Source organism: Peromyscus eremicus, chromosome 1 (assembly GCF_949786415.1).
Source record: "Peromyscus eremicus chromosome 1, PerEre_H2_v1, whole genome shotgun sequence".
NCBI classification, from domain to species: Eukaryota; Metazoa; Chordata; class Mammalia; order Rodentia; family Cricetidae; genus Peromyscus; species Peromyscus eremicus.
Window position 1 is genome coordinate 179,491,477 of NC_081416.1, and position 24,752 is coordinate 179,516,228.

Below are 24,752 nucleotides of genomic sequence, written 5' to 3' on the forward strand. Positions count from 1 at the left end.
GGTGGTTGTAAGTCATCATGTGTGTGCTGAGACATAGACCAAGGTCCTCTGGAAGAACAGCCAGTGTTCTTAACCTCTTGACCATTTCTCAGAACCCCAGACATAAATATTTCTAAGAATGGATTTAGAAAACCAGAGATGTGCTCCTTCTAGGATGTTGAAATCATGGAGAAAGATGTCCCCAGAGAGGGTGTGGAGGCTCAGCACCCCTGTAGTTTGTCCTATCCATCTCTTCATTGCATCCTCTGTAATATCCTTTTGTTTTGTTTTTCAAGACAGGGTTTCTCTGTGTGACAGCAATGGCTGTCCTGGAACTTGCTCTGTAGACCAGGCTGTCCTTGAACTCACAGAGATCCAACTTCCTCTATCTCCTGAGTTCTGGGATTAAAACACACCCCCTCCCCACACCGGGCCCCCCCCACCCCCGCCTCCAGACTGCTTGGCTATGATATCCATTTTAACAAGCCAGTTTGGTTTAAGGAAATGCTCAACATCCTTAGTCGTCACAGAAAAAACCAAATCAAAACAACTCTGAGATACCACCTTACACCTGTCAGAATGGCTGTGATCAAAAACACTGATGACAGTCTATGCTGGAGAGCCTGCAGAGCAAGGGGAACACTCCTGCATTCTTGGTTTGAATGCAAACTGGTACAGCCACTGTGGAAATCAGTATGGTGGTTTCTCAGAAAATTGGGAATCGATCTACCTCAAGACCCAGCCATACCAATCTTGGGCATATACCCAAGGAATGCTCAATCATACCACAAAGATACAAGCTCAACTATGTTCATAGCAGCATTATTCAGAATAGCCAGAACCTGGAATCAACCTAGACCTGCCCTTCAACTGAAGAATGGATCATGAAAATGTGGCACATATACACAATGGAGTACTACTCAGCAGAGAAAAACAATGACAGCATGAAATTTGCAAGGAAATGCTTGGAACTAGAAACTATCATCCTGAGTGAGGTAGCCCAGACTCAGAAGGACAAACATGGTATGTACTCACTCATAAGGGGATACTAGATATAAAGCAAAGAACAGTAGTCAGACTGCAACCCACAGATCCAGGGAGGCTACCTACCAGGGAGGACCTCAGGATGACTGTGGCTTATAAGAAGTTTTGGTTTTGACCAATCACTGGGCATGCTGTAGTGAAACATTTCGCTATGGGATAAGAATTTGTACTGTATGAAGCTGATGAAAGGATATGCTGGCTGTACTTTCTGGATGGGAGGCTAGAAAGAAGATGAATGGGAATCTCACTTCCACAACTTAAGGAAAACATAGGGCTCTGAACAGATGAAGATAAGTTTCTTCTGTATTCCAGAATCTAATCAATATTTATATGTATAATTCAGCTCTCATTTAGCTTACAAGGGCATCTTGGGGAATGTAATCATTTTTACTATTTTCTACAGAGAAAATTTTTTCCAGTTTCAAATAACCCTGGACTTTGAAATTAAAATCTGTTTTTTGTTTAAAAAAAAAAAACCCAAAAAACAGAAAACAACCAGTCTGTGCGTTTCCCTAATGTCTTTGAGTCACTGTACAAGTTGAGATCCCAAGGAGGAAATGGTATATTTTCTAGATTAAATAGGTATAATTTTAGATAAATGGTCTTCAGAAACTTCAAAGACCTACAGAATATAGCACCTAAAATGCTTTGAAATTTAAAATCTTTCATGGCAGTGAGACACTCTGCTCCTGGTTGTATCAATTTATGTCAGAGATAATGGGCATTGAAGAAACTCCTTATGGAGTTTGATTTCACTGTGGCAAGGCTACACACTGGGCCAAGGAACTGTTCTTGCCTTTGACTGCTGTGCAGACTGGACATGCAGGACACACAGGAAATAAGACTGTTGAACTTTCTAGAAAAGGCAGGACGTTCTTAAAATATCTACTTTACAGAAGACACTGCCAGACATTCTGCAGGACACAGAGGAAAGTGGCTGATGAATTTTGCCAAAACAAGGCAAGAAGTCCAAAATTCCTGATTTAGAAAAATCTCCCAGACACTCTAAATCTACAGGCTGAAGATGGATGCCCCAACATTGCAGAGAAACTTTGGGTGACTGTCCAGGCATCCATATGTCTCTGTTCTTAGATAATATTAAATCCTTCTGGGTCTCTGATGAAGTTGAAGACTTGATAACTATAGTTGCAGCTTTCTTTAGATATGATAGAAAGTAAATTACGAACAAGGTTTTGGATTCACTAAGATAGGATAGATGACGCATTATTTTCTCTGAAGTTGCTAAATACAATCGCACTGAATAATGCAAATGTAATTCTAACTTGATAATTGTTTCTGTTGTATATAATTTCAGCATGTTAAAGTTAAAACCTTTATTTTTTATTTTTTAAATTTTTATTTCTATATTTATTATGTATGCAGTGTTCTGCCTGTACATATGCCTGCACTGCAGGCCAGAAGAGAACACCAGAACACATTATCAATGGTTGTGAGCCACCATGTGGGTCCTGGGAATTGAACTCAGGACCTCTGGAAGAGCTGTCAGTGTTCTTAACCTCTGAGCCATCTTTCCAGCCCCACCTTTATTTTTATTTAGACAAAAAGAAGGACATGTTGTATAATATTATTTTCAGGTGTGTTACTTTTGTTTAAGTGCAATTGTTTAACTGTGAAGTGATGTTACTGTGCCTGTGTAAAACACCTGATCGTCTAATAAAAAGCAAAACAGCCAATAATGAGGCAAGAGAAGGATAGATGTGGCTGGCAGGCAGAGAGAATATATGGAAGGAGAAATCTGGAAGCGGAGAGTTCTAGGAGCCAGAGAAGGAAGAGGTCGCCAGGGGACAGACACCCAGCTACTCTCCAGCCACAGAGAAGAGTAAGGTATACAGAAGTAAGAAAAGGAAAAAGACCAGAGGCAAAAGGAAGATGTGATAAGTTAAGGAAAGTTGGCAAGAAACAAGCCAAGCAAAGGCCTAGCATTGATAATTAAGAATAAGCCCATGTGTGATTTGTTTTGGGGCTGGGTGCCCCACCCAAAGAGCCAAAACAATCAAACAATTTGCTCAAATTCTTCACTCATTTGCTTTGAATTTAGAGTAAACTGACTTGCTTAACATTTAAGGGCAAATTGAGTGGTTCACAATTTAAAGTACCCTCCTTAAATATGTGACTAGGGGCTGGAGAGATGGTTCAGTTGTTAAGAGCACTGGCTGCTCTTGCAGAGGACCCAGGTAGGTTTGGATCCCAGCACCCACATAAGGGCTCCCAACACTTATTAACTAGAGTCGCAGGACATGCAGCACACTTACCTGACCCCCTCTGGTACCAGCCACACATTGTATGCAAGCAAAGCACCCATAAATATTCTAAAAATCTGTGAGAATCCAGGGGGTAGTGGCACGTTCTTTAATCCTAGGATTTGAGAGGCAGAGACCAGCCTGGTCTACAAAGCTCATCCCAGGACAGCTAAAGGCTGTTGCACAAAGAAACCCTGTCTTGAAAAATCATTTTGTAAAAAATAAGGGGTTGGGGATTTAGCTCAGTGGTAGAACGCTTGCTTAGCAAGTTCAAGGCCCTGGGCTCGGTCCTTAGCTCCAAAATAATAATAATAATAGTAGTAGTAGTAGTAGTAATAATAATAATAATAATAATAATAATAATAATAATAATAATGTAATAATGGTAATGGGGACATACACACAACTATAAAATTGTTGTCCTTGGCCAGATACCAACTAATTTATTGGAAAATCACATTTTACAATTTATGAGGAGACAAACATCACTCCCATTTTGTGACTCAATATTGACAGCTTGAGAATAACAGCACCAAGTAAAAACAAAATATAACGAAAGCCTTCCAAGGAGGGACATCTCAACACTCTGGGCACAGGTAGGAATCCGGTTCCAAGTTCATGGCCAATCTAGACTACATAGATAAGTGGGTCTCTTGAGTTTCAAACTAGCCTGGTCTACATAGTGGGTTTCTAGGACAGACAGTGACACATAGTGAGATCCTGTCTCAAACACACACACACACACACACACACACACACACACACACACACACACACACCAGTGGGGCATAGTGAAACACAATAGTTCTCAGACTTTCAAGGGATGAGACACTTTTTTAGTGCTCCCAAGGTGTTGCCATGTAACAAGGGTAACCTAGCAACAGTCTCTCCAGGAAAAGACTTCAATCTGGATACAGACTCACAAGGATGCCATTCTTGAATGGATTTTCATGTGTCATTTCAGAGTGCCCTGCTGTCTGAAGGCCTTGTCACAATCCTTACAACTGTGAGGTCTTGAGTCGCTGTGGATGTGGAGATGGATATTGAGGTTGCCCATGTGGCTGAAGCATTTCCCATAGTGCTTACACTCATATGGCCGGCAAGATGATCAACAGGCTCTACAGGTCATAGCGCAGCGAGCCCTAGCTGCCCATCTTCTGTCCTGTCCATACAGGAGGGCCCCCCTTGACAAGTGGGAACCTTGCCTCCATTGGAACTAGAGAGTCTCTGAAGATCTGCGTGTGCAGCTAAATCTCTTCTTTCCAGAACATGGGTGGACCGTGTGACAGCATCTATATTTGTATCTTCCTGGGGCATCTTCATATCCTTTCCTCTGACAGAATATGATGGAAGGATGTTCACATACAACATTTAAAACATGAGAGTCCCTCTCAAAAATGGATTGCATTTATTTACTTGATTATGGAAGGAGGCGGGACACTAAGAATGTGGAGGTCAGAGGACAACTTTTGGGTTGGTTCTCTCTGTCACCAGGAGGGTGCTGAGATGGATCACAGGCAGTCAGCTGGAGGGCCAGTGCCTTTCCCCACTTAGACACTCAACACTTATTAAAGATCATCCCAATCATACCAGACTCATTAGATCTAAACTCTGGTGTTGGCTGGGGACATCCCATCAACATCCCAAGCCTGAGAGCTCAGCCTGTAGAATGCTCTGGAAGGCTAGTGACAGAGGGGGTGGGAGTGGGTGGTCAGCTTCCTCCCACAGGGAAGGGAGTTCTGGGCAAGGGGATGTGAGTCCTCAGAAAGTTTCCACCTTGAACTCACCAGGATCCTTTGTTGGCTGAGGGTCCTGAGGTATCAACAGGGAGGTCCCAGCTCTTCAGGGAGTCACTCCCTGGACTCTGCTCAGGTCTCAGGTCATCCTGTTCTCTGATCTTGGGAGCCATATCCAACAAAACTTCTTTCTTTATAGGCGACAGTGAAGAATTATTGGTGTGTGTTTGTTCAGTGGAGAGGTGGAGCATAGAAACTTGTCTCTGCTTGATCTGGGCCACTCAATTTTCTCCACAGTTGTTCCTAATTCTATGACCCACTCCAATACCCTACACAAACCAATATTCTCCTCTTATTTGTATTCTCATTGACATGGAGCCAGATAACCTCTACAGGTCATATTTGTTGCTATTTAATTCTCTATGCACGATCTTTCCTGCTCTCGACTCTACATGCAAAATGACTCTCAATTGGGCACTATAGCTGACCCATGTTCCTGGGAGCTCACAGGCTCCAGACCATTAACTAAGAAGCCTGCATGGGACTGACCTAGACCCTCTACATGTGGGTTACAGTTGTGTAGCTTGGTCTGTTTATGGGGCCTCTGGCAGCGGGACCAGGATCTGTCCCTGGAGCATGAGCTGACTTTTGGGAACCTATTCTCTATGTTGAGATTCTTCGCTCAGCTTTGATGCAGGGGGAAGAGCTTGGTCCTGCCTCAACTTGATATGTTTTGTTTTGTTAACTCCCAGGGGAGCACTTACCCTTTTTTTAAGAGTGGCTGAGGTGGGGTAGAAAGGAGGTGGGAAGAGGGAACTGGAGAAGGAGGAAGGGGAAACTGTGGTAGGTATGTAAAATAAAATTTAAAAATTAGTAAAAAAAAAACGATTTGGGGCTAGTGAGGCTAGAAAAGGGATGGCTCAGGGGTTAAGAACATCCGCTGATTTGTAGAGGACCTGGCTTGGATCCTCAGCACCCACAAGGAGGCTCTCAACCATCTGTAACCCGTATTCAGGTGATGGTGTGGGGTCTGATGCCTATTCACTTCTGCAGGCACCAGGCACACATGTGGTGTCACATACACACACAAGAAAAATACCTATACCTATAAAATTAGGATAACTTTAAAAAAATTGGAAGTTGAATGATTACTTCTGATGGGCAGAGGGTCTCCTCAGCTCCATATTGTGACTTTGAAGTGACAGCAACTGCACACTGAAAACTCAGAGCAGCCAGGTGTGGCTTTGCACAACAACTTTGATCCCAGCACTCAGATGGCAGAGACAGGTGGGTCTCTGAGTCCAAGGCCAGCCTGGTATGTTCCAGGACAGCCAGAACTATATGGTGAGACTGTCTCTTAAATGGAAAAACATAGGTTTACATTTCTAGCCACCTGATCCATGTAGGTTAACAGAGCTAAAACTCTTCTAGAGGATGTGGTCCCACTCCATTAATTTCAGCATTTGGAAGGTAAAGGCAGGAATATCACAAGTTCAAGACCATCCTCCCCCACATGGCTAATTGAAGACCAGCCTGAGTTACTGGGCACTCTGCTTGGAACAAAACAAAACCTCAAGCATCCCTGAGCTATCACCCCCAGGAGTCAAACTGCCCTAGGAGGAGACCAGTCCTTCAAACTTTAGAGGGCCTGGGAATCAAACTCACATCATCAGGCTGGGCAGCAAGTGCCTTAACCACTGAGCCATTTCTCCAGCACATTCTCCACTCTGAAGTTATTATTGATGTGTCTATGCTTTGTTGCCCAAGGAAACAAGATGTCTTAGATCCCCTAGAGCTGGAGGTAAAGGCAACTGTGAGCTGCCTGGAGAGGGTGCTGGGACTCGAACACTGGTCCTCAGAGGAGCAGCAAGTGTTCCTAAGAGCTGAGCCATCTCTCTAGTCCTCTCCACACTCTTCACGATGAATGTTAGTGGGAGAGATATGGGATGGTGAGCCTTTTTTCTCCAGCATCCCAGCATCTGATGCATCTATGGCCAAAGGGTCTGAACCCAACATTGATAAATCTTCTATCTCTCCTCAGAGATAGTGTTACACGCTTACCTGATGGCAGACAGCTCAGTCCCTGGCAGGCTCTGTGGCTCTGGCTAGCCTGGCCACTGCTGAGAATCTCCTCTGACAACACTACCACAAAATCATCCCAGACATCTGCCTTGGCTTTGGCCATTTCAAAACCAGAACCCCATAGGAGGGATGTCTGTCCATGGGAGATTATGGACTGTGGGGGCAAGGGAACAGGTGAGACCCCAGGTAAGACACTAGAGGTAGCTGTCACAACTCCCCATTTCCAACCTGACATCCTATGAGGTAATGACAAAGCATGGCATATCAAGTTGTACTAAGACTGGGCACCTCCCCATGTATTACCTTTGGACAAAGGAACCCAGTATGAGGAATAAGGTCCCAAACACTGGTAAAAAGAGTCACATACATCCCCTGCTCCTACTGCTAGCTGTCCACCTAGAAGACCAAACTACACTAATATCACACAAACGCAGAGAGCCTAGGTCACATCCATGCAGCCTGAAGCCAAAAGGACTGAGAAAACACATGTCAATGTAGTGATGTCTAATGACAATCTGCTGTAATCATAGATTAATACCTATTCCAAGTGTCATCATAGAGGTTTTCTCCATAATCAATGCTAAGATTTATTTATTTTTTTTAAATGTAGACTCTTTTTTTTAATTAATTTTATTTATTAAGTATACAGTATTCTGCCTGCATGTATGCCTGCAGGACAGAAGAGGGAGCAAGATTTCATTACAGAATTGAACTCAGGACCTCTGGAAGACAGTCAGTGCTCTTAACCTCTGAGCCATCTCTCCAGCCCCAATGCTAAGCTTTAAAGCACACAGGTAGGTGGGTCTTCATTCTGCAGACAATGTCAAAGCATGGGATATGCACTTCTTGCTGGTATTCAACCCAAACCCTTACCAGATTATTCAAAACTCCCATCTTCTAGTTGCTTCTCACAACTCACCCAGAAATAGTGTCACAGGCTCACCTGGCTGCTGGATGGCTCTCCAGTCTCTGCCGAGTTCTGGCCTGGCCTCTGTTATTTTTGTTGTTGTTGTGTGTTTGTTTATTTTGTTTTTTAAGAAAGGGTTTCTCTGTGAAGAGTCCTGGCTGTCCTTGAACTCACTCTGTAGACAAGGCTGGCTGCGTACTGACAGAGATCCACCTGCCTCTGCCTACTGGGTGCTGGAATTAAAGGCATGGGCCACCACAGACTGGATGGCCTGGCTTCTGTTGAGAGGCTCCTCACTCAAATTGGAGGGGTGCTCCTGGGACAATTCCACATCATCTCATTCATCTTCTGTGGCTTCAGCCTTCTTAACACTTGGATCCCGAAGGAGATATAGTTGTCCATGGGGGTGGATTATGGACTGTGGGGGAAAGGGAACAGGATGAGACCCTGGGTAAGAGCCTGGACATACCTCCCACAGCACTATTCTAGGCTGATTCAGCAGCCCAGCTTGACTTGTTTGCAAATCTGTCTTCCTGGACATAGATTGGCCCACAAGGTGATACTCAGGTACACAGTGAACTGAGGACCAGTCTGGGCTACTTTAGACTCTGTAACAAAAAACAAGGAGTGAGGTGGGGGCTGGAAAGATTGTTCAGAAATTAAGAGCACTGAATGCTCTTCCAGAGGGCTCAGGTTCAATCCCCAGCATCCACAAGGTGGTGGCTCAGAAATGTCTGTAACTCCAGCTCCTAGGGGATCAGATGTCCTCTTCTGGCCTGCAAGAGCACCAGATACATGTTGTAGAGAGGATACTAAGAATTAAAAAAAAAAAAGGAAACCAAAATAACAAGGCTTCTTTCTGCCCTCTGACTCAAGATGAGCCTGTTAGCTTACACTGTTTCTGATCTGCACAATTCCTTGGCTTCTAAGCATAGTTTCTGGGCCACATTCACAAAGACAAAACAAGCCCATAATGGTCCCCGACATTGCCATTTGTCTCTTGGGAAGCAAAACTCTCCTCTTAAGAGCCACTGACTAAGTGCAGGACCCTCAGTGCATTCTGTCTCCAGGTCACCACAGCCCCAAGGCTGTCCTTTCCCTCAGCCCACAGCTGAGGCCCTGCTTACCCAATGTTGCTGTTTCCCGCCATCCCTCAGCATCTTCTCTAACTCTTTGCAGCTCTTCACTCCGCTCTCCTTCACTAAGGCCTGCAGTTCTGGAGGCATGGAGATCATGAACTGCTCCAACACCAGCTGATCCAGGATCTCCTCCTTGCTATTCAGGTCTGGTCTCAGCCACTGATAGCATAGTTCAGAGATCCTCTTCAGATCCTAGATGGGGTCTGACTGCTCTGAGGGGCTGAAAGCTCTGAACTTCAAGTGCCAAACCTCAGGGCTGTAGTCTTCTTTTTCTGAAATCCTGTCCTGGGATGTAGGTGATGGTGTCTGCCCTGATGGGAGGTTGTCTGGCAGCCATGTCTGCTGGGAATATTCTTTTCATCTATGACAAGTTGGAATTCTATAAAATTACTCCTGTCTCAACAGACCTACTCCTTTAGCCACAGGGATGGGCTCGGTGTTGGTCCAGAACCCTGGGAGGCAAGAAGGAACCAGATAGTTTAACTCTGCTGCCTCCCTAAATGTCAAAATTCCTTATAGTATACCCTCTCTATAAACACATTGGAACTGTTTAGTAAAGCAGAAATTAATCCATTCTGTGGATCTGTGAGATGCTCAGAGTACAGGTGTCTACAGTGAAGCCCAATAACCCCAGCTAAATCCCCTGGACCTATAGGGTGAAATCAGAGTGGCAGCTTTGACAAGCTGTCATCTGTTCTCCATGTGTGAGACCTGACACCAACCCCATTCTCAAGATAATTAAAAAAAAGAATTACTCTAGTCCAGTCATGTATGATGAAATGTATCTGCAATCCCAGTCAAGGGAGAGGTGGAGCCTGATGCTTGCCATAGTTTTAAAACCACTGTAGACTACGTATATAAATACCAAGTCTAAAAATGTTGAGGGCTACAAGAGACTCTCAAAATCAAAGAACATGCTGGGTAGTGGTGGCACACACCTTTAGTCCCTACTCTGGAGGCAGAGGCAGGAGGATCTCTGAGGACAGCCTGATCTACAAAGAGATACCCTGTCACAAAAAACAAAAACAATGAACAAAACATATGGGTGTGGTCGCTCAACCCATAATCCCAACACTGGAGATGCTGAAAGAGAAGGGTTGTTTGAAGCTAGCCTGGGCTACAGAGCAAAATTCAGTTTCAGAACACAAAAACAAGTATATAGAAATTCACTCACCCTAGTCTTCCAACTCCGTGTTCCTACACATGCTGGCTTTAAAGAATCAATGGTTCCTGATCTCGTCTTCAAATGTGCACAGGTGGGATCATTTCCACCATGTGCACACAGAAGTAACAGTATTCTTTTTGTTGTTTTTTCCTGTCAGGGTCTGTCTGTTTAACCCTGGCTGTCCTGGAACTCGCTCCCTAGACCAGGCTGGCTGGAACTCAGAGAGATCTACCTGCCTCCACCTCCAAGTTCTGGGATTAAAGGTGTGAGCCACCATACCTTCAGTCCCAGGATTCTGGAGGCAGAGGAATGCAGATCTGTCAGTCCCAGAGCAGCCAGAGCTGTGCAGTGAGACCCTGTCTAAAAAACAAACAAACAAACAAATAACCAAAAATCAGGGGAGAGGTAGAGGTGGTTAGGAACTCTGGCTGCTGTTTAGATAAGAGTTCAGTTCCTAGTTTACACACTTATAATCACACAGAATTGCTGCTGGGCGGGGTGATGCACACATTTAATCTCAAGAAGACAAAACAGTCAAATTTCTGTGACCCAACCTGGTCTACATCGTGAGTTCCAGATCAGCCAGCCAGGATATAGTGAGGCTATCCTCTCAAAAAAAAAAAAAAAAAAAAAAAAAACACCAAAATAAAAAAAAAAGGAAAAAAACAAAACAACAACAACCAACCAAAAAACCCAAACACAATTATTAAATAAATATATTAAATAAACTTATTAGTTTGCATCATTTATATGCTAATACATTTTTAATTCTATAAATCAGGTCTAAGTGATTTTAAGTATTTATTACTTAAAATAGTCATTAGAAAATTCAATACAGCTGGGCGGTGGTGGCACATGCCTTTAATCCCAGCAATCGAGAGGCAGAGGCAGGTGATAGGTCTTTGTGAGTTCGAGGCCAGCCTTGTTTACAGAGTGAGATCCAGGAAAGGAACAAAGCTACACAGAGAAACCCTGTCTCAAAAAACCAAAAAAAGAAAAATAGAAAAAAAAAAGAAAACTCAATACAAAAGGTTGAGAGAAAAAAATGTTTGTAGCCTGCTTGATGATGCACACCTTTAATCTGAGTTTGAGGCCAGCCTGGTCTACAGATCCAGTTGCAGGACAGCCAGAGCTACACAAAGAAACCATGTCTCAAAACAAAACAAAAGAAATCAAGAAACAAAAAACTATGGGTAGTGACTGGATGCTGTGAAAGATGACCACAGAGACCAGGCTGGCGTTGAATTCAGAGATCTGCATGCATCTGACTCCACTACGCCTGGCCAAAAGAAAAAAAAAATAGAAAAAAATTAAAACTTTAAACTTTATGTGTTTGGATGTTTTATGTGATTGTCTCTGGATCATATTTGTGCCTAGTGCACAGGACTTGGAGGCCTTGAAGTTGTGGGCAATTGTGAGTGTCTGTGGGCACTAGAAATGAAATCTGTGTTCTCTAGAAGAGCAGTGGGTGCTCTTAACTGCTGAGCTATGGCCACAGCACACAAAATGGTTCTTGAGACAGGGTCTCTCTGTGGAGCTCTGGCTGGACTCCAACTCACAGAGATCTGCCTTTTTGTGTGTGCCTAGTACCTGGTCTAATTCTTTATTTAATAATTAAAAAGATAATTTTGAAATAAAAACACAGTTAATAGCAGACTGGGGAGTATGGTGTATATGCCTATAATCCTAGCATTCTGGGGACAGAGACAGAAAGGTCTGAGTTCTAGGCCAGCTTAGGCTACATAGGAAGACCCTGTCCCTGTCAGAGACAGAGAGACAGAGACAAAATGAGATTGCAAGTTTGGAGATGTAGTTCAGTTGGTAGAGTGCTTGCCTGGCATCTTTGAGACCTTGGGTCATGTCCTCAGCAAGGCAGAAATAAAGTTAGGAACAAACATCATCCCGGCCCCCAATGGTTTTAAAAAATCTACTACTTTAATGTTTCTGGAGTTGGAACGTTAACAGAGAACTATTTTCATCATTGATTTAAATGTGTTCCATAGTGGTTTGGGATTTTGTTTTTCTTTTTCGTTTTGACACAGGATAGGTCTGTGCATCCCAAACTGACTTGAAACTCATTCCATTGTCCGGGTTGACCTTTGAACTCTTAGCACCATCTGCTTTCTTGTCTCCGGAGACCTGGAATTACAGGTAATCGGACCCATATCCCTCCACAACGGATTTTTGTGTTCTTCATTCACACAGCTTGATATAATTGTGTTAATTAAGAATAACTGCTGCTGGGCAGTGGTGATGCACGCCTTTAATCCCAGCACTCAGGAGGCAGAGGCAGATGGATGTCTGAGTTCGAGGCCAGTCTGGTCTGCAGAGGGAGTTTTAGGAAAGGCTCCAAAAGCTACACAGAGAAACACTGTCTCGGGAAAACAAAAAATAAAAACAAACAAACAAATAAAACAACAACAACAAAAACAAAAAATAAAAAAAACAACGAACAAACTAAAAGAAATAACTGCCGAAACTGGGCAATGTTGGCACATGCATTAATCCCAGCACTTGGAAAGCAGAGACAGTCCTGTCTCTTTTGTTTGTTTGTGGTTTTTTTGTTTTGTTTGTTTGTTTTGTTTTTTGAGACAGGGTTTCTCTGTGTAGCTTTGTGCCTTTCCTGGAACTCACTCTGTAGACCAGGCTGGCCTCGAACTCACAGAGATCCACCTGCCTCAACCTCCGGAGTGCTGGGATTAAAGGCGTGTGCCACCACCACCCAGCAGACCAGTCTCTTAAGAGTTCGAGGCCAGGGTTGGGGATTTAGCTCAGTGGTAGAGCCCTTGCCTAGCAAGCACAAGGCCCTGGGTTCAATCCTCAGCTCAGGAAAAAAAAAAGTGCGTTGGAGGCCAACATGGTCTACTGAGTAAGTTCCAGGACAGCTGGGGCTACACAGAGAAACTCTGTCTGGTAAAACCATAAATAAACAAACAAACAAACAAATTCCAGCATGCAACCATGTGACCCAAAGAGAGCATCAAGAGATGCAGACTGGACTGAAAGACTCTAACCCTTTAGGCTTACACACCACCCCCCCCCAAGCGCCAGGAAATAAGGAACTAAAAAGAAAACTAGTTCCAAGTGCCACCTGACTCAATCATTACTCAACCTCCCCTGTAACAATGTAAAAATATAAAAAGATTTCTGTTAAGAGATGTGCTCAACTGTGACTGGGATAGTTGCAGGTATTCCAGGAAGGACCACTGTGACCTTTGTGTAAACTCCACTCCTGCCTTGATACCCCCCCTTGAGGTTTCAGGAAGAATGTGCATGCGGACGTGACTGTACCCACTTTGTGATCAGGCCATGAAATTGTATGGGAATTGTAATCTTGTGGGTTTTGTGTGTTTTTCCTTTAAAAGTCCTTATGTGGCTGCAGTAAGATGCAACTCTTGCTCTTGGGAGCAGAGGAGCCCTTCTATACAGAAGCTTAATAAATCCTCTTGCTGTTGCATCAACTGGACTGGAGTCTGGGTTCTTGGGGTGCCCACTTGAGACCCTAAACTTTGGGGTCCAACAATTGGAGGCTCCAGCAATATTTTTGGGGTACCCTCGGACCCCCACTCTGCCAGTTGGAGGAAAAACGAGCTCAATTTATGTTTTATGTTATTATGTCCTTGCCATAGTTCAATCTCTAAAGGATAATAGGGTAGATCTGGGACAAGTTAAGGCAAGAAATAGAGGAATATGATCAAAATATGTTGTGTGCATGTGTGCAATTTGTAAAACATTAATGAAAAATATTTTTAAATAATAAATAAATTATTTATGTGTGGAGGCATACATCTTTAATAGCATCCCTCAGGAGGCAGAGAAGGGTGGATCTCTGCAAAGTTCGGACCAGCTTGGTCTACACAGCAAATTCCAGGGTATCCAGGGCTGCATAGAGACTCTGTCTCAGAGGGACAATGGTGTCTCATGCCTTTAATCTTAGCTTCTTGGAGGCAGAGGCAGGAGGATCTCTGTGAGTTCAAGCTTAGCCTGGTCTACAAATTAAGTTCCAGGACAGCTAGGGCTGTTACACAGAGAAACCTTGTCTAAAAACAAAACAAAACAGAGAAAGAGAGAGAGAGAGAAAGAGAGATACATACATATATATATATATATATATATATATGTACAGAGAGAGAGAGAGAGAGAGAGAGAGAGAGAGAGAGAGAGAGAGAGAGACTAAAAAATAAATAAAGGATAAAAAAAAATAATAAAATAAATGAGTAGGCATGCCTAGTTCTCAGGTCATGGACTAGGTCTGCATGCTCCTGCCATGATGATAATGGACTAAATCTCTGACATTGTGAGCAAGTTCCCAATTCAATGCTTTCTTACGGTGTCTTTTCTGAGCAGAACACTAAGTCACTTGCCTTTTGTTTTGTTTTTCTCCTGTGCCTTTGTTTACTGTAAATGTGTCTTAAAGTGTTTTATAGTGGAAAAAATATTTATTTAAAAATTTTCATTCTATTTTATTTCTTTGGGTTTTTTTGTGTTTTTTGTTTTTGTTTTTGTCTTTGTTCAAGACAGCTTTTTTTCTATGTAGCTTTTGGTGACTGTCCTGGATCTCACTCTGTAGAACAGGCTGGCCTTGAACTCACAGAGATCTGCCTGGCTCTGCCTCCCGAGTGCTGGGATTAAAGGTATGTGCCACCACCACTGGGCTCCGGCATTTATTCTTATTTAACAAAAATGGCCTGCCTGGCATTTTATTTATTTTGTGTGCATAATGAGGGCAGGGACAGGTGTGCCGAAGGGCACGTGGTCTGAAGACCACATTGGGGAGCCCGTTCTCTCCTTCCACATGTGGGTGTGTCCTGGGGATCCATCTCAGGTCATGGTTTGCAGCATGCTCCTTTACAAGCTGAGCCTGTTAAAGGGCCCTGAAATAAATCACGCTCTCTCTCTTTTTAAAAAAGATTTATCTGTGATGGTGCTGAGGTCTCAGTACCATCCCTAAGGGACCCTCAGAGAGAACCCATGATTGAGTCCTGTTAAGTAACATCTAGAGGGGGAAATGAGGAATCCAGGCCCTTGCCAAGACCATGCTTTGGTCCTTCTGCAGCCATGACAGATTGTGGAAAAGACTCAGCAAGATGTAGTCCCCTGGTTTGGCAAGAAGTGCCCTTTGGCCACTGACCTTTGGCCTAGCTCTAGTTCCTTGGAAAACCCCACCAGAAATCCCCACTTGGTAAAAGAAACCAATTGAAAGTTACAACTAGCAGGCTCATGATAAAGATACAATGTAGTAACCACAGCAACCGCTGTAAGAGATAAAAACTTTCCTGAGGCTGCAATGACCAATGACAGCAAGTCTGGCTGGGAGGTACACCAATCCTGAGTTTGTTCCTATGCAGCCCATAGACTGCCCAATCCCCCCCTTGCTTTACTCCCTATAAATACCCTGCCCCTTTGCTACTGGGGTCTCTCTTCCTCCACTGCTATAGCAGACAGAGTGAGAGGCCCAAGTTAACTCTCAATAAAAGACTCTTTGCTTTTGGGAAAAAAAAAAGATTTAACTTTATGTCATGTATAATTCTTGTACAGTTTCCACAACCTAAAATTTACCATTTATATGGACAGTGTCTTGTTAGCTGATTTAAAGGTAGATGCTTTAGAAATAATGTAAAAGAATTAGAGTTTTGCCTAGCTGGGGATTACAAATTGCTCCTGAAAAAATACAGAAGATATTCTATTAATTTCTTAGGGTATAAAATACCTCTACAAAAAATTAGACCACAGAGGTATAAATCAGGAGAGATCACGTGGAGATTCTTAATGGCTTTCAACGATTGCTAGGAGACATTTTCTGTATCTGACCCACTCTTGGGCTAAGTCCTGATGAACTGAATAATTTCTTCAGTATCCTAGATGGGGACAGGGACTTAAATAGTACAAGAGAATTATCAGCTGACACTGAGAAGGAATTGGCGTTGGTGGAAAAGAAATTACAGAATGCACATGTGGATCGTGTGGATCTAGAATTCTGGTAATATTACCCTCTAGGCAATCCCTACATGATTTTGATGCAGAGGGAAGATACTATATTTAAATGGACATTTCTACCACATAAACAGACAAAGAAAGACATATATGGAAAAGATTTCTGATTTTGTTTTAAAAGGAAAATTAAGACTTGGTCAATTGACAGAAATGGACCCAGCAGAAATTGTAATACCTTTAACTAATGAGGAAATTTTCTCTTTATGGAAGGATAACAAATACTGTCAATGAGCTTGCAGTAGTTTTTTTGGGGACAGATTAACAACAGTTATCCCAAAAGCAAGAGAATTAAGCTCATAAAAAGAACCATAAAGTGGTGGCGCAGCACTTTGCTATCTTTGGCAGCAGTTAACTCTGCAGCTCACACATGATTCAGCCTGTATGATAATGAGTATTCATTCAGAGACGGTAATGCCTGGGGGGCACTCACAAACCTAAGACAGAGCACCTGTGTGGCCTAAGCATGTGTCTCCATGATGGGTAAGGTGACCTCCTGACTTCCCAGACAACCTAAGTCAGAAGCTCATTTTTTAGTAAAAGAGGGACCTGTAGGGTCCTGGCCCCCGTTTGGGGTAACTGTTGCCTTGCTTGCTGACCTTGATCTTGATATACTCCCTATGTTAATTCCCTGTCGGGTTCTACCCTCCTGAATGCTTAAGGAAAGATCCTTGTCTGTGTATCCTGCATAATGGGTGTTAACAGCTTAGATGCAAGATTGTGAAACATCAGTAGCACACTTCTGCCCTCTGGTGTTCTCCCATTGTGCTGTAAGCCTGTATTCAAGACCTCCTCCCTCTTTCAATAAACAGCTTTCGGCATTAAATAAATAAATAAATAAATAAATAAAGTGGTGGCACATGCCTTTAATCTCAGCACTTGAGAGGCAGAGCGAGGCAGATCTCTGTAAGTTTGAGGCCAGCCTGGTCTACAGAGTGAGATCCAGGACAGGCACCAAAACTATACAGAGAAACCCTGTCTCCGAATAAATAAATAAATAAATAAATAAATAAATAAATAAAAATAAAAAAATGAAAGAACCAGTTGGGATCTTCAGCACACTGTACCGAGAAACCAATCTCTAGAGTCTCAATATTCTATATGGACGCTAATAAAGCAGGAAAGGAGGGACATAAATCAGGAGATTTAATAAAAAGTGGTTCACAGCCATTATGACTCTGTATAAAAAGCAGAACTGTATGTCATTCTTATGGTACTAATGGACTTTACAGAACCTCTCAATATAGTTACTGACTTTCAATATGCAGAAAGAGTTGTTTTACATATTGAAACTGCTAAATTTATTTCTGATAAAATCAAAACTGCTAAATGTATTCCTGATAAAACAGAAGTAACTTTGTTATTTATACAATTACAGGAAATAGTCAGGAATAGGAAACATCCTATACATATATAACTCATATCAGATCCCATATGGGTATGCCAGGTCCTCTAGCACAAGGTAATTATGAAATTGATTGATTATTAATAGGAAAAATGCTGGAGACCTCAGAATTTTACAAAAAACACGTCAATAACAAAGGCTTAAAAAAGGGTTTTTCTATCACTTGGCAACAAGGCAAGGAAATTGTAAAAGAAGTCCTACTTGTTCTTTTGAAAGACCCTAGCACTTCAGGCTTACACCCCCAAGCCTCAAGAAGAGACCAACTTCAAGCACCAGGAAATAAGAAACTAAAAATTGAGTTCCAAGGGCAACCTGACTCAGCCATTAATCTCCCCTGCAACCACATAACAATATAAAGGGATTTCTATTAAGAGGTGTGCACAACTGTGACTGGGAAAATTGTAAATGTTCCAGGGAAGACTACCGTGACCTGTACTCGAACTCCACTCCCACCCTGATACCTCCCTTGAGGTTTCAAGAAAAATGTGCACACTGACGTAACTGTATCCCCCTCTGTGATCACTCTGTAACCAGACAATGATTTTATGAAATTAGCTTCTAGACTAAATCAATCGAAATGACATTGTATGGGAATTGTAATCTTGTGAGTTTTGTGGGTTTTTCCTTTAAAAGCCCTTATGGGGCTGCATTAAGTTGCGACTCTTGCTCTTGGGAGCAGAGGAGCCCTTCTATATATAAGCTTAATAAATCCTCCTGCTGTTGCATCAACTGGACTGGAGTCTGGGTTCTTGGGGCGCCCACTTGAGACCCTAAACTTTGGGGTCCAACACTTTCTATAACCAAACTTCATTACCTGCAGGAATTAATCCTAAAAGTATATAGAGAAATGAAATTTGGAAATTGGATGTGTTTCATTTTGCAGAATTTAGAAAATTTAAATATGTATACATACACTAGATACATTTTCAGGATTTCAATGAGCAACTGCTTTCAGTTCTGAAAAGGCTGGTTTTGTAATTACACACCTATTAGAAGTCATGGTCATAATAGGTATACCTGTACGAATTAAGACCAACAATGGTCCAGCATATGTCTACAGTAAAATAAAAAGTTTTTTGATTATTATAATATAAAGCATATTTCAGGTATACCACACAATCCTACAGGACAAGCAGTTGTAGAAAGATCAAATTGCACTTTAAAAGAAATGCTTGATAAACAGAAAGAGGGAGCTAAAAACCCCAAAGGTAGATTGCAAAATGTCTTATTAACGTTGAATTTTCTTAATGATAATGAGAAAGCAACAACAGCTGTGGAGAGACACTGGACAGTAGAAAAAATTACTGCGTTAAATCAGCCTGTGTACTATAAAGATGTGCTGATCTCAGAATGGAAGCCAGGATATGTGCTATGCTGGGGAAGGGGTTTTGCTTTTGTTTCCACAGGAGAAGAAAAGCTTTGGATACCAACAAAATTGGTAAAGATTCTATTCAAAAAGGAGAAAGTTCCTGAAAGTTTTGCAAGTTGTAAGGAAGACACACCAAACAAGGGTCAGGGCAGGATTCTGTTGGTCTCTGCAGGATAATAGAAATACCCATCCTCCAGAAGTCAAAACACCTTGTATGTCTAGACATCTAAAGAAGAAGGGAAAACTTCTAGGAAAAATTTACAAGCAAAAAAAAAAAAAATCTGACCTAATGATATAAATATTCTATACAAGGTAAAAATCTCACTACCTAAACATCTATATCTCCTTACTTCTAGAAATATTGTAGTCCCGAGTCAATATTATTAAAGCTGGCTTAGAGTTGGAGTGTGGTTTTCTTCTCTAAATCTAAGCATGTTGTTAAAAGAAAAAATTAAGAGTTTCTGTCTCATATCAGAATAGCCACCTGGTGTGAAACAGAAGAAAATAAAAAATCTAAAAATTCTTTTTTCAAAATTCTATCTCTCCCCATACTTATTCTTGACTCCTTGGAACCTTTCTTTAGGAATAGTGCTACCCTAAAATTTAAACTTTCCATTTTGATATTAATCATGTTTAAGTTTTCCACAGTGAACAATAAATTTTCCTGATGGCTATCTTCTGGAAGTGTCCAGAAGGAAGATGGGGCCCCATAACAATGATTCTACCTGGTTCATAATGATGCTGTTGAGTCAATAAACACCACTCAAAGATCAGCTTCAGCCTACCAAACTGCTAAAGACTATTCCAAGATGGCTAGATGAGATGGTTCACCATCTTACACCTCTAGCCAGAACTTCAGATAAGCCTTACCCATTACTCTGAGACTGGCTACCAACTTTACACCTAGTCCTCATGAGACTTAATCATTGTTTTACTGCTTTTACAGGACCCCACAGATACACCAAGAAAGACCCAGAAGAATATGATATTATCTAAGAACAGAGACATTTGTCTGCCTGGACAGTCACCCAAAGTTTCTCTGCAATGTTGGGCCATCTATCTTCAGCCTACAGGCCTAGAGTATCTGGCAGACTTTTCTATGAATCAGGAAATTTTGACTGTCCTGTCTTGTTTTGGCAAAGTTCAGTCACTTTCCCCTGTGTCCTGCAGAACATCTGGCAGAGCCTTCTGTGAAGCAGGTATTTTAAGAATGTCTACCATTTGTGGGAAGTTCAACAGTCTTTTTCCTGTGTGTCCTGCATGTCCAGTCTGCACAGCAGTCAAAGGCAAGAGCAGTTTCTTGGCCCTGTGGCTAACCTGGCCACAGTGAATGCAAATCCATAAGAAGTTTCTTCAATGCCCATCATCTCTGACAAAAATTGATACAACCAGGAGCAGAGTGTCTCATTGCCATGAAAAATTTTAAGTTAACAAAGAATCTTAGATGCCATATTCTGTAGGTCTTTGAAGTGTTTGAAGATCACTTATCTAAAATTATACCTATTTAATCTAGAAAATATAGCATTTCCTCCTTGGGATCTGTTGACTTGTACAGTGACTCACAGACATCAGGGAAACACATAGACTGGCTTATTAAAAAGATATCACAGCAGAGCAGTGGTGGGGCAGGCTTTACCCCGGCACTCTGGAGACAGAGGCAGGTGGATTTCTTTGAGTTCAAGGCCAGCCTGATCTACAGAGTAAGGTCCAGGACAGCCAAGGCTGTCACACAGAGAAACCCTTTCTTGAAAAACAAAACAAAAGGATATTACAGAGGATGCAATGAAGAGATGGATAGGACAAACTACAGGGGTGCTGAGCCTCCACACCCTCTGGGGACAACTTTCTCCACGATTTCAACATCCTCGAAGGAGCAGATCTCTGGTTTTCTAAATTCATTCTTAGAAATATTTGTGTCTGGGGCTGGAGAAATGGTCAAGAGGTTAAGAACACGGGCTGTTCTTCCAGAGGAACCTGGTATGTCTCAGCACACACATGATGTCTTACAACCACCTGTAACTCCAGTTCTACTGGTAGATATTTGGAAAAAAATCTCATATGCATGACAGAAAGAAAAGTCTTTTGAGAGAGAGAGAGAGAGAGAGAGAGAGAGAGAGAGAGAGAGAGAGAGAGAGAGAGAGATTTTTTTTCTGGCCCTTGTCTGGAACAGTGTGTAAAGGAGCATGCTTCAACCAATACCTGAGTTGGATACCTGTAAACCATATGGTAAAAGGAGAGAACTGGATCCTGAAAGTTGCCATGTGTCTGAATGCACATTTGGCACACCTTCCCTTACCCCATCATTCATACAAAATAAGAAAGAAAATAGAATGAAAAATTTTTTTTTCTGAGAGAGGATTTTTCCACATAGTTTTTGGTGCCTGTCCTGGATCTCTCTCTGTAGTCCAAGCAGGCCTGGAATTCACAGATGCGTGTGCCACCAAGGCCTGGCTTAGAATGATATTTTTAAAAGAATATGTTTTCCAAAATAAAACTTTTTTTTGTTTTTTTTGAGACAGGGTTTCTCTGTGTGGCTTTGTGCCTTTCCTGGAACTCACTTGGTAGCCCAGGCTGGCCTTGAACTCACAGAGATCCACCTGCCTCTGTCTCCCCAGTGCTGGGATTAAAGGCGTGTGCCACCACTGCCTGGCTAAAATAAAACATCTTAAGACATATTTGCAGTAGGACAAAGCCACAGGAGAAAAACAGGACAAAACAAAAGGCAACACACTTAGTGTTCTACTGCTGACAAAAGACACCATAAGAAAGCATTGAATTGGGAGCTTGCTCACAATGTGAGAGGTTTAGTCTATTATCATCATGGCAGGAGCATGCAGACCTAGTCCATGACCAGAGAACTGGCATTCCTGCTCATTTATTTTATTTTATTGATTTTTGAAACAGGGTCACTGTCTCTCTTCTTGTTTTTGTTTTGTTTTGTTTTTTGACAGAATTTCTCTGTGTAATAGTTCTGGCTGCTCTGGAACTCCCTCCATAGATCATAATGGCTTTGAGAGATCCTCCTGCCTCTGCCTCCAAGGTGCTGAGATTAAAGACATCAGCCACCACAGCCCTGCAGACAGAGTGTTTTTATGTAGCCCTCAATCCTCTGGAACTTGCTATGAGACCAGACTGGTCTGGGTTTTGCATAGATCCACTTGTCTCTGCTTCCTGAGTGCTATTAAAGGTGTCTGTCACCACCCCTAAGTAATTCATCATTTAAACATATTTTTCATTAATGTTTTACAAATTCCATACATACACACAACATATTTTGATCATATTCCTTCTATTCCTCTCCTAACTTGTCCCAGATCTACCCTATTATCCTTTAGAGATTGCACTAGGTAGGGCCTCATAACACTAGGCAAAATGCTTTGCCACTGAGACACATCCTTGATTGTCTCAAGATCTTACATATTTGCTTATAGAAAGAGTCTTTTGTAGCACAGGCTGGCTCCAAGCTGCCTTAAACTTCTGAACCTCCTACCTGGTATTACAGTGTGTTTCAACGCACCCGGTTTTCTACAGTATTAGGAACAGACTCTCAGCCTACTGCAAGGCTAAGGCAAGCACTCGACTCTGAACTGCATCCCCAGCCAAGGCTGATAAAATTCTTTCTTTATTCATTTTTTAAGTTTGAGACATGATCTCACTAAATTTCCTCATCTGGCCTTACACTCACTCAGGAGGCCAGGCAAACCTGTACTTTACCATTCTCCTGCCTCCTCCTATCCCACAGGCTGATATTGTGGTAGGCCCTAAAACATTTGACCATACAGCTGCCATGACAACTTAGAGGCCCAGACACAGCTTCTGGCAACACCCGTACCTGGAAAAGCTATAAACTGACCACAACCAGTGGGGCTGCATCTAGGAGGAAATTGTCTGGAAAATGTCTGACATTCCAGACATTCCCTATACACCTAGACAAATGTCAGCCAATCAGGGTCCTAAACCCTGGAAGTCCCCTCACCCCAACCTCTGCTGTGATAAAAAGCCCCACCCTGCCTGGCTCTTGGCTTTCTACTCTCACCTTGAACTCTGACAGACAGAGACATCAAGCCCCGGAGCTTAAAATTAAAGTCTGGAAAATAACGGGTCTTTGCTTTTACATAGGAGATTTGGTCTCTGTGGTGGTCTTTTGGGGGTCCCCACAATCTGGGCATAACAGTATCATAAGCCTACAGGACCACACCCAGGAAGTTTAATAAATTCATGCCCTCCCTGTGGCAGTGCTAGTGTTAAACTGTAATTTAATCTCAGTACGTTTAAATTGAAGTGTAAAATGGCATCTAAAGGATCGAGTCAATCACTGGGCAGATTAGCAACCGGAAGACAGTCCCGTGGATCCACACAAAAGCCACGATCCTAGAGCTCTGGGCACTTTGCAGAGATCTCAGAAGAGTCAAGGCTGCCGCAGGCACGAAGGCAGGAGGGGTAGGTAAGTGAACCAGGGCGGAAGGTGGGTTAGCAAGCCTGTGTGTTCGGATGCAGAAAAGAGGCTGCAAGATTTATCTGGGCACTGAGTACCTGTAACTCCACACTAGGAAGCTGAGGCAAGAGCATGCCTTGCCGAGTTCCCTGGCCAAACAGGGCATCATGGTGAGACTGAAAGGGAAAAATCAGTAGGCACCTTGAGAGACGCTCCCGGTCCCCCCTCCCCACTCCACTACCCGACCCCACCCACACACCCCAACCCCTGTCCCCGCACAACCCCCCCTGCCCCACACCCCCCACTCTACTCCTCTCCTACCCCCCACCCCAACTCCATGCCCCTACCCCCACCACCACCGCCATGCCCCTGCACACCCCTCCTTTATTGGTGTTTGATGACCAGCAGTTCTAGAACTGCCAAGAAGTTGAACTTATGGGAAGATAAGGCTGAAACAATAAATCTATGTATCCTAGGCTCGGCAAAACAAGATTTGGGGAGTAATGGGCTCCACTGAGCAGAAGTTGACCTCAGAGGAGAGTAGGACTGGAACAATAAATCTCTCTGTCTCTGACAGGAAAAGGGACTTCCCATGTAGCCCAGGCTGGTCTTGAACTCTCAGACCTTTCAGTTTCTGCCTCCAGGGTGTTGGGATTATAGGCATATACACCATAATGGCCAGCCTGCAATTAACTGTGTTATTATACTAAAATTATCATTTTAATTATCAAAATAAAGAATTAGACCAGGTACTAGGCCCACAGAGAAAGGCAGATCTCTGTGAGTTGGAGTCCAGCCAGAGCTCCACAGAGAGACCCTGTCTCAAGAACCATTTTGTGTGCTGTGGCCATAGCTCAGCAATTAAGAGCATCCACTGCTCTTCTAGAGAACTCAGATTTCATTTCTAGTGCCCACAGAGACTCATAATCACGTACAATTCCAAGGCCTACAAGTCCTGTGCTCTAGGCTCAAATGTGGTCCAAAGACTTAACAGTCATATCCAAACACATAAAATTTAAGTTATTAATGGTGCACAACTTTAACCCCAATACTCTGGATTCAAATGCATGTGAATCTCTGATTTTGAGGCCAGCCTAGTCTATCCAGAGAACATTCTGGCCTTGTTTTTTCACAGTATCCAATCACCAACCATATTTTACTGTTCCTTGATTTGTTTTGACTTGTTTTGAGACAGGGTTTCTTTGTGTATTTCTGGCTGTCCTGGAACTGGATCTGTAT